Raw genomic sequence first — 17462 nt, forward strand, 5'->3', positions numbered from 1 at the left:
TCTCATCAAGCCTCATTTTTCTTCTCATTTGCAAAATAGGTCTAATAACATGTAAAAATACTTATTAACTGAAAGGTGGTCATTATTATTACTCTGTTCTCTTTCGTCTCTGGGTTATATGGTCTTACAACTCTTTGAACACACTTCCCCATGTATGTTAAACACATCATGTGTCCTCTTAAATTCTGTCACTTACAGAAATTAGTCCTGATCCTCTAGGAATCATTCTTGAGTTCTCTTCCCTCACCCCACCTGCTGTCACATCCAATCTATCAGTAAGTCCATGTGACTCTGGTTGAAAACTTTACCAAATTCAGTCCACTTCACTCTACCTCCACTCTGGCCACTCCGTTCTGAGTCAGTCATCTCTCATCTGGACTACGAACTTTTCTCCTGACCCTTCTCCCTCCTCTCTGCTATATCCGCTTCTCCACATAGCAGCCATGTAAATCAGGCCATAGCGCTCTCTCATCTAAGAGCTGCCAATGCCTCTCCCTCATGACTAGAATAAAATTCAGACTCCTTACTATGACCTATCAGACTCTACTGAATCTGGTCACTTACCTAATGTTACCTCACTCTCCCTTTCCCACGCTGCTCTAGCCGCACTGGCCTTTTGCTTCTCTCCTGTCCATCTCTTCCTCTGCTGGCCCCTTGTCCTTCCCTTCCTCCTTCTCTTTCTTTATTTTTTTCCTGGAACCAGTGCAGCTTGATCCTGCCTCGGAGTCTTTGCACTTTCTGTTCCCTCTTTCTGGAAGGCATTATCCCCTTACCTCCTCATAGCAGGCTTGTTTGTGACATTCTAAACTCTATGTCTGAACTCAAATAGAGGTTATTCCTGGTCTTTCAGTCTAAAAAGTCCCTCTTCCCATTACTCTATAACACACCTTATGTATCCCATCTTATTTTCTTTAGATCATTTACCTGCATTTGATAATAGCTTGTTCATGCATTTGCTCATTTTGTTTGTTTGTTTGCCTCCTAAAATGTAACATCCATGAGACAGAGGCCTTTAACTGTTTGGTTCAAATAAATGAGGATACATTAGTTTTCAATACCTAATTAAACTAGTAGTTCACAAGTTTGGGGAGTCACAGCTGTCTTTAAGAATCTGTTATACGCAATACAGTGACATATTCTTGCTACAGATAATTGCATATATTCATGCAACTTTGCATGACATTTTAGAGGATTATTGGATCCTAGGTGAAGATTTCATAAATAGATGGTGATCGTCTTGAAGGCAGGGATCAGAGAGTATAACACTATGGGTTCTAGCCCAGGCCCAGGAAATACAAAATATATGTACTTAGACTCACAGAATGGCAGCATACAAGAAGAAATGTATAAAGCATTACACTGATATTACATACAAGGCAACTGAGGTCCAGAAAGGGAAAGTGGCTTACTGAAAGTCACACAGATAATAAACCGCAAGGCTACCAGCAGAATCCAGGTCTCCTAACTCACAACCCAGTGCTCATTCCGAGAACTCACAATGTTCTCTGCTTCCTTTTCCATAAACTTAATGAGTTGAACTAAAGCCTCTAATATCTATTAGCACTGAAAAATCAAAGCCATTTTTTATGAATCAGAAAGCAATTAAAAGTTGTGCTTTTAAAAGTAGATGATCTGTTGGGGCCAGCCTGGTGGCATAGAGGTTAAATTCACACACTCTGCTTTGGCGGCCTAGAGTTCGCAGGTTCAAATCCCAGGTGCGGACTTGGCACCGCTCATCAAGCCACACTGTGTTGGCAGCCAAGACGAAATAGAGGAAGATTGCTACAAATGTTAGCTCAGCAACAATCTTCCTCAAGCAAAAAGAGGAAGATTGGCAACAGATGTTAGCTCAGGGACAAACTTCCTCACAAAAAATAAATTAAAAAAAATAGTAGGTGATGTGTGATCTATAAACTCGAGAGCGTCTTTGCTTCTCAAGTCTGATATCCAAAATCAAGTTAAGAAAAAGAAGAACGGGATGGTCAGGGGGAAGTGAGGCATTAATTCTAGGTGTGTGACTCAATTTGAGATTTAAAGTAGTTCAAGGTCTAGGAAATTTCCAGCCATCTTTTATCAGATATATACAGAGGAACGGAATTTGTCTCTGTTTGGAAGGCTTATGATTTCCCCTTAGGCAAGCTGGAGTGAAGATACAGGATTTCTTAACATGACACACACGAAAGCTGGAGAATTATAGACTAAGGAATAGTCTCTGCTAAATAACTCATCCTAATCCAAAGCTCATATCTTCAATTGCTGAGGGAGAAAAAAAAGATAAACGTGTAAACAACTCATTCTCTTTGTGAATGATCCATTAAATTCAATGAGTTAACTGAACTTATGAAGAATCCAGGAGAGAAACATAATTCTTGTTTCTACCCCCATCTCTTTTCCTCTCCAATTAGAAAGCGTAATGTCTGTGCATCAGCACAGGTTGCATGTGCAGATATTTATGTTGAGGGTCTTTAAGATAAAAAAGCAGATCATTTTAATGGTGTTCATATTTTTTAGAACAAGTTCCCCATGCTACTGTCTGTACCACAACTATTCACCCATCTGTGATCATCCAATGAGGTTATGAGGCTGCAAATGACTAACATTTCCACTCATTTATCTCTCATGACTTTGTTCCAAATACATCCTGCTTTGAAAATGGAAAGTGAAGGGTTTCCCCAAACTACGTGTGGGGAAATGTTAGTATGTTGACCTGAAATATGTGGTCTTAAGTGTTTTAAACAGTTAAGGGACAATGGTGGGGAATTTAATGACTCTCCATTCATCCAACCTACAGGATAAAATCCAAAATCCAAATATCTTAGAATTACACATAACACCCTTTAGGGTCCAACTTACTGATCTCATATTACTGTTGCCAACCTCACCAGCCCTTCCCCCAAGCACCGACCCTCTGTTTCATCTATGGTTAAAAACTTAAATTCTCTCCCAAACAAACCTTTATATTTTGTGTCTTTGGGCCCTTGCACATGCTAGTCCCTCTGCCTTGAATTTCCTCCCTCTAACTCTACATTTGTTCATCCTTAAATATCCAGATCATGGGTTTTCTCTTCTGTGAAGCCTTCTCTGATGCTTGCAAACAGTGCTAATAGCCACTTCCTCTGTACTTGTCCATTATTCAGTGGATTTCCCCATTGCTGCATTTATAGCATTCTACAAGCTCACATCAGCCTCTCCCCTCTTCCCCTGCACACATGCTGTGCCCTTACTGAAATCAAGGTTCATGTGCTGTTGGTCTCTGTCACTCCACTGCACAATATATTGTCTGGAGAAAAGTAGACTTCCAATAAATAACTGCTTTTCTAATGGCTCCTATGTTTAAATTGAGGGTAAAAAAATAAAATATATATGGACCACTTGAGTTTCAGATTAGAAATTTTTAAAAAGTTAGAACTGAACGGTACTAAGATAGAATGATTCTGAGTGTTAGGATGAAGGAGATAGTAAAGGGAGAAAGATAGCATTTTAGAGGACAAAAAGGGATATTTAGAGGGAAAAGGAATTAGAAAAGAGGAAAGAGAATCAAAAGAGAAATGATGCAATGATGGGACAGAGCCCAGTTCTACAAAATGACCTGCGTCAAACGAGATAATAGAGAGAGGCTGTGCCAGGGAGATGGCAATGACCTGGAGAAAATGGAGACTGCAGAGGTTCCCGTGGATGCACCCTTGAAGGGCAAGTGTTCTGAGCCCCAGCAGAGCTTCTGATGAACAGCTTCTTAAAATCAGGCAATTGAGATATAGCCTAAATCCCTTATAACACCGCATAATTGCCAGCTTTGAAAGAAATGAAGAGAGATGGAGGAAGAAGGAGTGTGAGAGAAGGAAGTCAGGACAAAAGAAGGCAGAAGAAAGAATAAGGAAAGAGAAAGCAAGGAAATGAATGAAGAAAAGAAGAGATAGAAGGAAACCTAATCAGTACATAAAGCTGACTTTGATGGAGATTTCTCTACGTGAACATGTTTTATTTCTTGTTTAATTAATAAAATCCACATATTTCAATATTCAAGAGATGGCCATATGGAGGCAATCAATGTGCAAAATTTCTTATGTATCTTTTTTATATATATTTTATAATTATACAAACCTGCCCATATTTCTTTTCTCCACCATATTCATGCAAATAGTCATATGTTACACATACATACTCTGCATTCTTTTCTGCATTGCACTCTTTTCACTTAAAACACACTTTCAAGTTCATTATCACTGCATAGCAGCCTCCTTAATTTTAATGGCTACCTCGAATTTCACTGAATGTTTTATTTAACTAATATTTCACTGATCGACACTTAGGTTGTTTCAATCTGCTGAAATGTAGCAGTGTGTTCTTGTGTATAGATACACACACACATAAAAATTCAAATATCTAGTGGTATATTTGGCATTTAATGGAATTGCTACATCAAACATGCCAAATCACCACCATTTTACATTTCCATGATTGTGATGATGTGTGTACCTCTTTCCCTATGTCCACGTCAGAAGAGTATGCTACCAAACTCTTGGCTGTTTATCAATCTTGCAGATGAAGAACAATACTTCTGTTCAGTAGTTTACATTTTTAGACATCAGGTTCACATAATTGAGGTATCGTAATTTCTGGTTCATAATGCACTGTTATCATTGGACTGTGTATGACTCTTCTTGACTGTATATTACTGGATTAAACAATTAATTAATTAGTTAATATAATTACACCCATGGTCCTCACCATACAACTCAAAAACTAAACTCAGCTGGATATACATATAAGTAAATATATGTACTTCAGACTTCTCTGGCTTTCCTTTGCCCTGTTTTCAGGAACTAGCATTCTCTATCTTAAGGGATAATGCAAGGTAAGCTTGCCTCCCACTTCATGTTTGTGCCCTGCAGCACCATCTGACAGAATTCATAGTGCCTCTGCCTTACCCCTGACGTCTCCTCCAGTCACCTTTGTACTTTTTGCCATCAGTTGCATTCACCTAATTCACCCTCTTTATAGGCGCCCTGGAAGTTTCCACTGCAAAGATAAGAGATCAGAATTCAGGGACTGGAGATTTCGGATTTGTCTGCTGCGTTGGTAACGAGAGGCACCACCACCCTACCGACAATGATCAAAGCTATTTCCCCCTTCCTGACACATATCTGATGAGATAGGAGTTCCTTTGCACTCACACCAGTGCTGTCTCTATGGAGAGAGACAGAGGATTTATTAACACATGATGGAGAGAGAAGAGTGAGGGAGAGGTTATAACTCCCGATTCATTGAAGACTTTGGTAAATGATTCACAATATCTCATCTCAACTCATGCTCTACCATAAAACTAAAGGACATAGAAGAATGTCTACATGAATGTCCCTTAATATATCTCTGTCCTGCCTTCCCTTCTATCCCATCTCAGATATCATCCCCCAGGACCATCCTGCAATGCGTTGTACTCAGAAACTGCTCTGTCTCTGAACTTCCTGATATAGACCCACAATTTCTCTTCATAATCTATAAACTTTACAGGGTGCCTGATAATCTACATTTAATTTTTTGCCTCATCAGAATATCTAAAGTCTTGAAACTCACAGTAAACTACTAAATCTACTATGCTCTCCCTCCAGATTATATTTTAAGGCCCCTCCCTTTATACCTATGTCGGCACTAAACTTTACATATATGTTTTTGCCATTTTGTCCATTCATTATACATCTTTTTGAAAAATTCTGAAGATGGATGAATTCTAATACTGTACCTTCATATGATCTATGGAGCCTCCAACTAGATGAGTTGTGTTGATATAAACTCTACCCAGAAATATCTTAACCCGTATTTCTACTCTCCCTGCTTTTCCAATCTTTTTAAAGTCAGACCTTGCCCTTATCCTTGCACTCTTAGTAGATACCACTTTCTTCTGTTTTACAAAAAATTAGAAACCACTAAACTGAAAGTATTTGAAATTTTCACCATTATTTCATAAATCTACCTTAATCAATATCACTGGCAACATCAGGAAGAGCAATATCAGTAGAGCAGTGGACGTAAGGGAGCCAAAGTTGGACTGGGTTTAAGAATGTTTCAGGAAGAAAATTTTTACCCAAAATATTTTCGGATGAATCAATTAATGAACAATGAAGAAATGAACTGTATAAAATAAGGAGGAAAACTAACTATATCTCTGTCTTCTCTGTTAGAGCAGGAAGAAAACTGGGTGCACACAAAGGTGGATTTGTGTACTTTTTTAGTCTTCATCCTACTTGCCATTTCGGCAGCATTAGACAGAGGCAATCTCTCCCTTCTCCAAAAACTCTATTCCCCAGCTTTCATTTTGGTACTATCTCACTAGCTTTCTCTACCAAGCCATTAAATATTGAAGATTCTCAGGGATCACTCATGGACATTCTTCTGGTCTCACAATGCTTACGCAGATAATTATATTCATGCTCTGAAATTCAGTAATAATTTATTTGCCAATGACTTTCAAAAGTCTTCTCTTCAGATGTCCAGTCTCATCTGGTGCCATTCACCCTCATGGTCCAGTCTCTGGCCACGCTTCAGCTCTCCAAATGTTCCACAAGCTTTCTTGTGCATTTTCCATTGCCTGGAACACTCTCCTCATCTCATCAGCTAGCTGTTTGTCTTGTTCCTTCTCATCTTTAGGCCTCTGCTCATGCATCACTTCCTAGGAGAAGATTTCCTTGACTCCCCAGAGGAAGTAAGCTTCCTTGCCTCACATTCTTATAGTGTGTCCTACTCCTGTATTACAGTTACCTAGTTTCTAACGACATTTCAAGCTCTGTCTTCTCCACCAAACTACAAACTCCAAAAGGGTGATGCTCATAGCTATCTTATTCATTGCCATGTCACCAGTTCCTCGTATTAGTGGACAGTAGAACTCCCCCTCTCCTCATTTCTCTGGATCAGAACCTGCATCAGTAACATCCTGGTCTCTCTCTTGCCCCCTTCCAAACTCCAGTCCCAAACTTACTCTTTTCCAGGGGCAGAGAAAGAACTTAGCTGATCAGTAAATTTTGGAGAAGGATTTGGGAAAATGTCACTTTCCCCCTTTGGTCACTGGGCTAACAGACTAAAAACAGCATCTTCCAACAGCTTCATCAAGATATTTTTATCTTTATCTCTCAGTTTCCTTAATCTATCTCTCAACTGGTTTCAAGCTCAGTCAAAGAATGGAAATTTTACTTATTAGGCCCTCCAAAACTGCAAAATAACCCAGTGCCAGCCCATGGTAGCTACATACCTATTAAATAAATTTATGAAATAATACACTAATTAATTAATTTCAGGTTGTAAAATAATGGGAGAATCAAAGAGTACTCTGGAATAGAAAGAATAGAAATGAGGATGGTAGACGAAGAAAAGATGGCAGAATAAAGAAGGGATTACAAAAGAAGGGAGATGATACCAGGATATTTAATGAAAATTACTCAATTAATCTTCAAAACGATCCTGGGTAGACAATAGAGAAGAAAGAGACATAATTAAAATTCAGATCAGCATGAAAAAAAAAAAGTTGGAAGAAGGATCCATTTTTCAGAATAGAGTATCAAAGGGGCAAGGCTCTAGATAAAAATTAGAAATCTCAGAGAGTTAGGATTGCAAGGAATTTAGAGACCATTTGGTACATTTTGCTTCTTGAAAGGCGAGAAAACAGGTTCTCAAGGTCACAAAGCAAGTGGAAAGCAAATTTGAGACCAAGGCCAAGTTTTTTCACACTCAGCTTAAAGCTATTTCAGTTTCCTGGGCTGCTTCCTCTTAAATGTAAGGAATCTAAAGAAAAATCAAAAAGAAGGATATACTGGGAGATTGGGAGAATCAGATGAATTATGAAAAATGTAGCATGGGATGAGAAAAGTGAATAAAAAAATGAAAGGACTCATTTCTAATTCATAGATGTTTTACTTTATTCAACATTTAGTATCTGTGGTTTAATAATGGTTTGGCACATAGAACAGGAGAGCAAAACATAATGAAAATATGATGCTGGAAATATCATCCATCAAGCTGAAATATAGAGTCCTGGCAGGTCTACATGCAGGATCAAAAGTCTTCATTTGGAATTGCCCAGTATGCTCAACCAAATACCAATTTTCATAGTTCTTTCATCAAAATTAGTAAAAGAAATGTCATCTGTCTATAGCACACACCCTGTTGTAATCTGCCTTCCAAAGAAAAGTAAAACAGCCAGAAGTTAAAGGGACCAGCATGTTATTTTGGAGAAAAGTTGTTGTTCTTTTCTATTTTCCAAAAGAAATAGTGGAGTGGGAGGTAAGTAATAGTGATTTTCATTTGAAGGCCAAACTTACTTCGTCATTCACATTCTTTAGTGGTTTTATTTGTTGAAGTTTTAAGAAAACAGCAAGTATGGAGCCATTAAAAATAGAGCAGAACTTATATTTTTTCTAGGTTTAATTCAATTGTATTGCGTATACAGTATATTAAAAGCTCATAACGTACCCTGTATGGTCTTTGGCTTTGTGAGAATATGGTCCTTGTTATCAAGTAGCATATAGCGGTTAGGGAAGGCAAAGAACCTGCACAGGTGCATGTGATTCTATATCATATAACACTTATTCAAATAAGCATAGAGCAAGGAAGGAACATTTGTTAATAAGAGTAATTAACTTTTTTCCTAAGCTGTTGATAGTTGCTGGATATTGTTCTAAATGTTTTACATAGATTTCCTTATTTAATCCTCATCACAGTCTTTTCTGGAGTGCTGTATTACTAAACCTTTGACTCAGATGAAAATTCTGGGGCAGAGAGAAGGTAGGTAACTTTCTCTAATTTCCAGAGCTATGAAGACACTGATTACATGCCCAAGAATTTCATAAACATGACTTTGTTTACACAGAAGTCATGCAAAAGAAATCATAAGCTTTAATTTACCAAAAATAAAACTGTAATACATGTACTTTATTTATAAGGCTTCTGAGGGCTCATGTAAAACATCAAATCAGGCATTACTTGGGACTAATTTATGCAGAGTTCCCTAAATCATCCACAGTCAACAAAGAAAAGTATCATAATGGAGTTAATATTAAACTTAAGCGCATGAATTTTGAAAAGTCTGTTGGTAAAGAGTGGAGGAAGGATGTTCCAGGCCAGAGGGAAAGTAAGAGGCAAAACAAAAATATTGGAAATGCAGGGGCACCTGGGGAGGAACAAGCAGGCTAGTGTGGCTCCTGTGGGGTGAGATGAGCTTAACAAGGTAGGCAGGGGCTCATCAGCAAGGGCCTTGAATGTGAGGTTAAGGAACAGATTTTCGAAGGCTCCAATTTATCCTGGATTGATGACTGGGTAGTTTTAAATTGAACCCAGGCTTCCCATTGTTTGGAATAGACCTACTACTGGCAAAGCTTCAGTCCAAGAACCTTTTAGAAGTTCATTAAAAATCTCAAAAGCTTTTTCAAATACCAAAGGTCCTAGCACTCCATTTAAATGTAAATATACTTGAGACTTTAAATTCTAAGATTTAAGAATGAATGGGAGAAAGTGCTTGAAAATAAATGTTGTTTGGAGGAAAGAAATGGAAAAGTCATGAACAGTGAGGGACCCAGAAAAGACTTGAATGCATCCAGTGCTGCAGGTTTTCAGAAATCATTTGAGCCATCACTGCAGTTCTCTAATGCTGATCATAAGTCAGGGAATTCAGAAGTTGACATCAGAAGGAAGAGCCACTGGACATCGAAACATGAGAGAATAAAAACCACAGAATGAAAGCTCAGCTGGGTTTGGGCAGAGTTATGCTTCCAGGTGGCTGTTGTATTAGAAATCTGTCAGGTCTGGATCTGTGATGAAGGGGTGACTGAACCGACTTGGTCCACAGAGAAGCCTGGTCCCATCCAGATGGTGCTCATGCTTACACAGTGATGATCATAATCTTTCTTCCTCTGCTCAGTACCTCCATGTTGGTACCCCCTTCTAGGACTTCAACAGCAAATCTGTTTTATAGAATGTTGTCTTGAAGACAAAGAAGAGAATGGATGCTGAGTTTTGTAATATTGCCATTTTGAAAAAGAGAATGCAGAGAAGGTAAAAAAGCAAAGCCGAAATGTAAACTTGCCATTGTTTATAGTGCGGAAATATACACAACAGATACGTCTAATGCTTACCCCTTCCTTGATCTCCAAATCAATTTATGGGACATTTAATTTTTATAGTATTAAATTCTACATTGTTTATAGAACATATAAGCAATACAGAGATTTTTGCTATGTTTTTTATAAAAATGGTACATTATGTTAAATACCTACCTTGTTTATATGTTTCTATAAAACAATATAGTTTTTATCATGCAACATAAAATTTCTTATTAATTTTAGAAAATACAAAATGAGCAATAAAAATGTACCTAGAAACTCACTACAAAGAGATAATAGCTGTTAATATGTTTGTTCAGATTTTTTCCAGTCTTACACCATAAACGTACTTGTTAGTATACAAAATTCTTGACAAAACTGCAATCATGCCATATGAAAATTATGCTTAAAAGTCTATATTGTTTATATGTTTCTATAAAATAATATACGGTTTTTAAACATAATATACTATTTTTATTTAAAAAATAGAAAAATTTAAACTGTGTTAGAGCTGGATTAGTATCTAAGAAGTCAAGCATCTTATCCCCCAAAAGAGTTATAAAGGGATTTTAGAATATTAAATATAATGCTTGTTTCTTTCTAGGAGTCTTGAAATGGTGTGGAGAATTTATTGAGAATTGCTGCATAGTTTGGAATTAAATTAAAGGATCATTTTTCTGACCTCATAGGACCATTTGGGTTTGACTGGGCTAATCAGCCAGTTTATAAAAATCAGAGATGCCATTTTGGGGATTTTCAAACATAAAAAGAAGGGTTATTTTAACAGCCAAATCTATGTATTAATTAAATACAAATAAGTATGATACTATAACTTTAAATAAAAATCCTGAGTCAATGTGATATAGACCATAGGAGTTAAAGTGAATTCTCAGACAGTGACATATCCTTGCCTTTGACAGATTCACACTCCTGTCTGTGATGGTCATGAACCCTCATGGTCTGGGAGCTGTTTCTCAAATGATACTTAACCTAATCCCAGCCACATTATTTTCCCCAAAGCTTAACCATCCCTAAACTTCACACCAACACCCCTCATCCCTAAGAGTTCTCAGTGTCAGGAGCTAGAAATGGGTTACACTCAGAAATTAGGTGAAGCTCTGGGAGAGGTTTAAGACATCTGCCATTTTTATAAAAACTGAAAGTTTAATTGCTAGGTGCTTTGTGTTGAGTCAAAATGTCCCTGAAAATAACATGGCATGTAAGCAACATATCCAGCCTTAGGATGCAGCATTACACAGTGGATGCAGCATGCGGTAAGAGAAAGCCTGAGCTTTGGCATAAGAAGCCCTGGGCTTTAAGCACAGGTCACTTACCATCCTTGATCTTAGTTTCACAAACTTATTTTATAAATTTCAGAAATCTAAAAACAAACATCATAAAAGAATAGGAATGTTTCCAATAATTCCACAGTGTAGAGATAACCACTTCTAGGGTGTTGATGTATTTATATACAACTAAATATACAAAAGTGGATTAATATAAATACTGTCTTATTTCCTTGTTTAAAGGTCATTTTTAATCTCTATTGAAAAGCCATGAATAGTATTTGCCATATCTATACAACATCATTTGTTGAATCATTCTCCTAATGTGAAATGCATACATTGCTTACCATCATTTGTTATTATAAAAAATATTCTGGTGAATGTAACTTAGGTACATCTTTGTCTGAATTCCAAATTAATCCTCAAGATGGAATCCAAGTATTCTTACAGACTAAAAAAATAAGCATCAGTAAAGGTACTGATATGTATTGCCAAATTGGTTTTTTTTTGGAAAGATTTTAGTTTTTCCTTTTTCTCCCAAGGCACCGCAGTACATAGTTGTATATTTTTAGTTGTGGTCCCTTCTAGTTGTGGCATGTGGGATGCCGCCTCAGCACGGCTTGATGAGCAGTGCTGTGTCCACACCTAGGATCCGAACTGGCGAAATCATGGGCCGCTGAAGTAGAGAGCACGAACTTAACCACTCAGCCACGAGATTGGCCCCAACAAATTGCTCTTTTAATTTGCGTAATTTTGTATTCGCACCAGTCATGAATGAGGACTGTCTCAATATACACCTTCAGTGTGATGGTTATTTTTCTTCAAACTGCCACTTTGACAAAAAAAGTTGACATCTTATGATTATTTAATTCACATCTCCATGATTGCTAGTAATGTCAAATAATTTTTTTCATATGAGTCATTTGTATTTCTTCTGCTGCAAAGTTTTTGTTCACATACTTTGTCTATTTATCAACCTGGGTGTTAGAATTTTTAATAACATTTTACAGTGTATGATTATACAGATATTATGAAGAATTTATTCAATAATTGAATAAATTGAATAATTTTAGAAAATGCAAAAATAAATCAGTTATAAAACTTTACCTATAAACTCACCAGAGAAAGATGACAGCTGTTAATACGAGGGTTCATACTTTTCCAGTTTTATGTCATAAACACATTCACACACACATTTTCACTCACACACATAATTCTTGACAAAACTGGAATCAAACCATACATAAAACATTTCTTCATCCATTTACTTTTAATCTATGTTTCTTTATATTTATGGAGAGTTTCTTGTAGGCAATATATGGTTGAGTCTTGTTGTTTGAACCACTCTGACAACCTCTTTTTCAATTGGTGCATTCAGACCATTGATGTTCAAAGTGATTGTTGATATAGTTGGATCAATATCTACCATACTTGTTGCTGTTTTCTATTTGATGCCCTTGTTTTTTGTTCTTACTTTTGTCTTTCATTGTTTTTCTACTTTTCTGGTTTTAATTGAGCATTTTATATGGTTTCATTTTCTCTCTTTTCTTAGAATGTCAGTTATACTTCTTTTTTTGCTTTTTTGAGTGGTTCCTCTAGAGTTCGCAATATACATTTATAATTAATTCAGGTATATTTTCAAATAACACTATGCTACTTCATGGGTAGTGTGAGAATCTTAGAGTAACAAAATAACCCTAATTCTTTCTCCTTTCTATCCCTTGTTGTATTATTTATTTCACTTATATATAAGAGTACATAGGCATATATATGTACATACATACAATATGTACAAAAGTGTACATAATAAAATACATTGTTGATATTATCTTGAACAAAGTGTTATTTGTTAGATCAATTAAGAATAAGAAAAGTAAAAGGTTTTATTTTACCTTCACTTGTTCTTTCTTCAATGTTATTCCTTTCTTTACGTAGATCCAAGTTTCTGACATATTTTCTTTCTCTCTAAAGGACTTTCTTGTAAAGCAGGCAACAAATCTTTCAATCTTTGTTTGTCCAAGAAAGTCTTTATTTTTGCTTCACTTTTGAAGGATAATTTCACAGAGTACATAATCATAGATAGGTGGAACTTTTTTCTCTCAATACTGAATATTTCATTTCACTTGCTTGCATCGTTTCTGAGAATTCAGAGGTAATTCTTATCTTTGTTCCTCTGTAAGTAAGATGTTTTATCTCTCTAGTTTCTTTCAGAAGTTTTTCTTTGTCTTTGATGGAGTTTGAAGATGATATGTCTAGGTGGAGCTTTTTGGCATTTATCCTGCTTGGTGCTCTCTGAGCTACCCAGGTCTGTGGTTTATTGAGAAAAAGCCTCAGTCATGAATAATTCTTCTGTTACTTCCTCTCTTTCTTACTCTTCTGGTATTTCCATGATGTATGTCTTATAATTGTCCCACAGTACTTGGTTGTTCTATTCTATTATTTTCAGTCTTTGTTCTCTTTGATTTTCAGCTTTGGAGGTTTCTATTACTACATCCTCAAGTTCAGAGATTCTTTCTTTAGCCGTGTCTATTCTATTAATAAACTCTTCAGAGGCATTCTTCATCTCTGTTACAGTAGTTTTGATCTCTAGCATTCCTGTTGTTTCTTCCTTAGGATTTTCATCTCTTGGCTTATATTGCCCATCCATTCTTGCATGCTGTCTACTTTATCCATTAGAGACCTTAGCATATTAATTGTAGTCATTTTAAATTCCTAGTCTGATAATTCCAACATCCCTGCCATGTCTGGTTCTGATGTTTACTGTATGTCTTCAAATTGTGTTTGTTTTTTGTCTTTTAGTATGCCTTGTAATTTTTTCTTGATAGCCAGACATAATGTACTGGGTAAAAGGAACTGCTGTAAATAAGCCTTTACTAATGTGATGATAAAGTGCAGGAATAGGGGAAGCATTCTGTAGTCCTATGATTAGGTCTCAGTCTTTTAGTGAGCCTATGCCTCTGGTTTGTGAACTTCACAACTGTTTCTCAGTTTTTTCTCCCAACTTAGGTAGGATAGGATGGCTGGAGTGGGCTGGAGTTGTTATTTCTTTTCTCCCACATGGAAGGCTATTATTAACTGGATTTGAGTAGTTCCCTTCCTCAGATCAGTTAGGCTCTGATAATACTCTAGCAGGTTAGGCTCTGGTTAACTAGTTTCTCCTGAAGGCAGCTCTTGTTAAGAAGAACAGAGTGCTCTTGTGTATTCAGAATGGTTCATTTCCCCCTCCCCCTGCCAGAAGCCTGAGGGGATTTTCCTCTTATATTTACTATGAGAACCTGATTGAACTCCTGGAAGTAAAACTCACAAAATTGTTGGAGCACCCCTCTGACTGTGTTTCTCTAGAGGTTTTGTTTCCAAACTTGTGCAAACCAAGTGAGTTTCTAGAGATATTTCAATTACAGTTGAGGCTTTCCTAGCCAAGCAGTGGTTCTCATGGTGGTTTCTACTCATGAGTCTCTGCTCTAGGAAGCTGATACTCCCTGTATTCATTTGTCTGTTTTCCCAATCTGGGGGGCAATGATTTGCTCTATGCCGTCCCCTCTCTTATGGATCCAAAAAGAGTTGTTCATTTTTCAGTCTGTTCAGCTTTTTACTTGTTAAGATGGAGTGGCAAATTCTAAGCTCCTTACATGTGGAAGCAGAAACCAGAAGTTCATAAAAATTGATCTCATTTTTTCACTTAATATTAATTTTTTAGCATTTCTTCCATTATTAAATATTTTGTTAAAGCACAATATTAAATATTAAGTAATATTTCTTCAAATGAGTGTGTCATTACACATTTAATCAAATCCTCTTGTATATTTGTGTTTTCTGCCCACTCTTTGAGATAAATATCCTTGCACACAGATGTTTAAGTATATGACATAGTTCCTGCTCTCCAAGAGTCAACAATCTAGTTTAATAGCATTCAAAGATTTAAATAACACTTGGAGACAATCATGGAACAGGTGTTACAAAGCAATGTTTCCAGTACACTGTGTTTAGAATTCGAAAGATAGAAGATGGCTTGTTGATTATGCATGTGGTCTCAATGGGATTATACCAGAGCATTCATCTCTTTCCTCACTTTTGCCACTTGAAAACATTTCACTCACTTCATACCCATTGTTCTCTCTGCATAAGGATTCTCTCCACTACAAAATGTCTCCTTTATCATGAGAGATCTGACCTTGAACACATTCTGCTTTTATCAAGCTACATTTGTATAACATTCATTCAATTTTAGACAGTCTCCCTTTATAAAATACTCCCTACATCTGATCATCCCTCATTCCTTGATGATGCTTTATTCCTTTTCACAGAACTTACTGTCACCTGACATTATATCATATGTTTATTTACTTACTCTCATATATTTATTTCTTACTAGAATATTAGCTCCCAGAGGGCAAAGCTGACTAGTTTGTTTGATTCATCATTGAATCTCAAAAGCCTAGAACTGTTCCTAACACAGAATAGGTTGTCAAAAACATATTTAAATGCAGAAATTAATAAATGAATGTAAAACACTTTGTGTATATAATACAGTACTTTCCTATGTAAATAGCAAATTTTATTTTATCCCTCCAGTACCCTTATGGTATGAGCTGCTGATTTCCAGTTGCATGCACTGTCTACTACTCATTCAGCCTGTGCTAGGAGCACTTTTGATGGGTCTGGCACACTCCCTAAAGTGCCTGCACTATGAGAGGTACTAAAGACTCCAATGATACCCCCAATGCTTGTCTTCATCATTTTCACAAATGCCCCTCCTACTCATTACTTTGGACCCCTAACCCTCCTTTCTCTGACTTCTCAGCTTCCCCTACATCTTTGGCTGCAGTCATCATGGTTTCCCATATCCACAGACATCTCCTGGATAGGTATCCTCTTCCTTGAAACTCTTGAGTATGTTGTAGTGTTGCCTTGTAGGTCACAGTCACTCATACTTTCTCCCATTCCTTTCTTGCTTTCTCAGATGTGGTCATCAGGACATTCAGCTCTCTTCTTCTGGCCCCTTTTACTCCTTTCTGCTTGTATAGGTGCCTCATTATATCTTCCATCAACTTCAGTTATCCAATATCACGGAGTCCCTATTAAGACCAAGGAAGGAATAGCCAATCATAGTTTAACTTATATTTTCCAATTTATTGAATCATAAATAATAAGTAAATGAATGAATAAACAAATCATTCTATTTTCATAGAAGATAAATACTTTGGCTAAAGGAATTCTTCATTACATTTAACAATTGTGGTTGAATTTTAAGAACTGGGGATTTCGGGGAGAGTGAGTTTCAATGGTGTGAAATCATTGTTTATTTTATCATTTTATCATTTATCTGCATTTTTGTAAGGATGTCGTGCTAAAAGGAGACCTTGGACATTTTATAACTACCTTTTTGGTCCTGTATTCAATTTTCAATACATCGCCTCCAAAGGTATTTGTAAAACATACACAGTAACTTAAGAAAGCGTAAATTTCTGATAACAATTTCTAGCATTTGTTGAGCATGGACGATGTTATAGACATCACATAAACTCATTTACTTCTCACAAAAACCTTATGTTGTAGAACATTGGTCAGGATAGGCTAGATCAAACTATGGTAACTAACTCAAAATCACAGGAGTTGAGCACAACAAAGCTTTATTTCTCATTCATGCTGCATGTTTAATGAGGATAGGCAGGGGTTTCTGGACCACAGTCACTCAGTGACCCAAGGTTATAGAGGCTTTGCCCCATAATACGAACTCCATATCGAAAAAGTGTTTCCACAGTCACCTTAGCAAGAAAAGAGAGAACATGTGCATTTTTCTCAGAAGCATCCACTTTTACAGGATTTGAGTTAATGCCATCTTTGCCATAGAAGAAGATGGGTATGGATTCATCTAAAGGGCCAATTTAAAGCCCACCTGCTGTATAATTGCACTGACTTTGGCCTTCTGGCTTTGATGTGATATGCAGAGAATTTAATTAGTAAGTCCTTTGACAGACATATACCTCACAAAAATTCTATAATGAATTATTTATACAACTCTTTGGAAAATGCAGCAATAGTGTAGTCTACTTATCGTCTTTTTTGGGAATATGTGAGCCTGAACTCTACT

This window comes from Equus quagga, chromosome 3, assembly GCF_021613505.1.
Source record: "Equus quagga isolate Etosha38 chromosome 3, UCLA_HA_Equagga_1.0, whole genome shotgun sequence".
In the NCBI taxonomy this organism is placed as follows: Eukaryota; Metazoa; Chordata; class Mammalia; order Perissodactyla; family Equidae; genus Equus; species Equus quagga.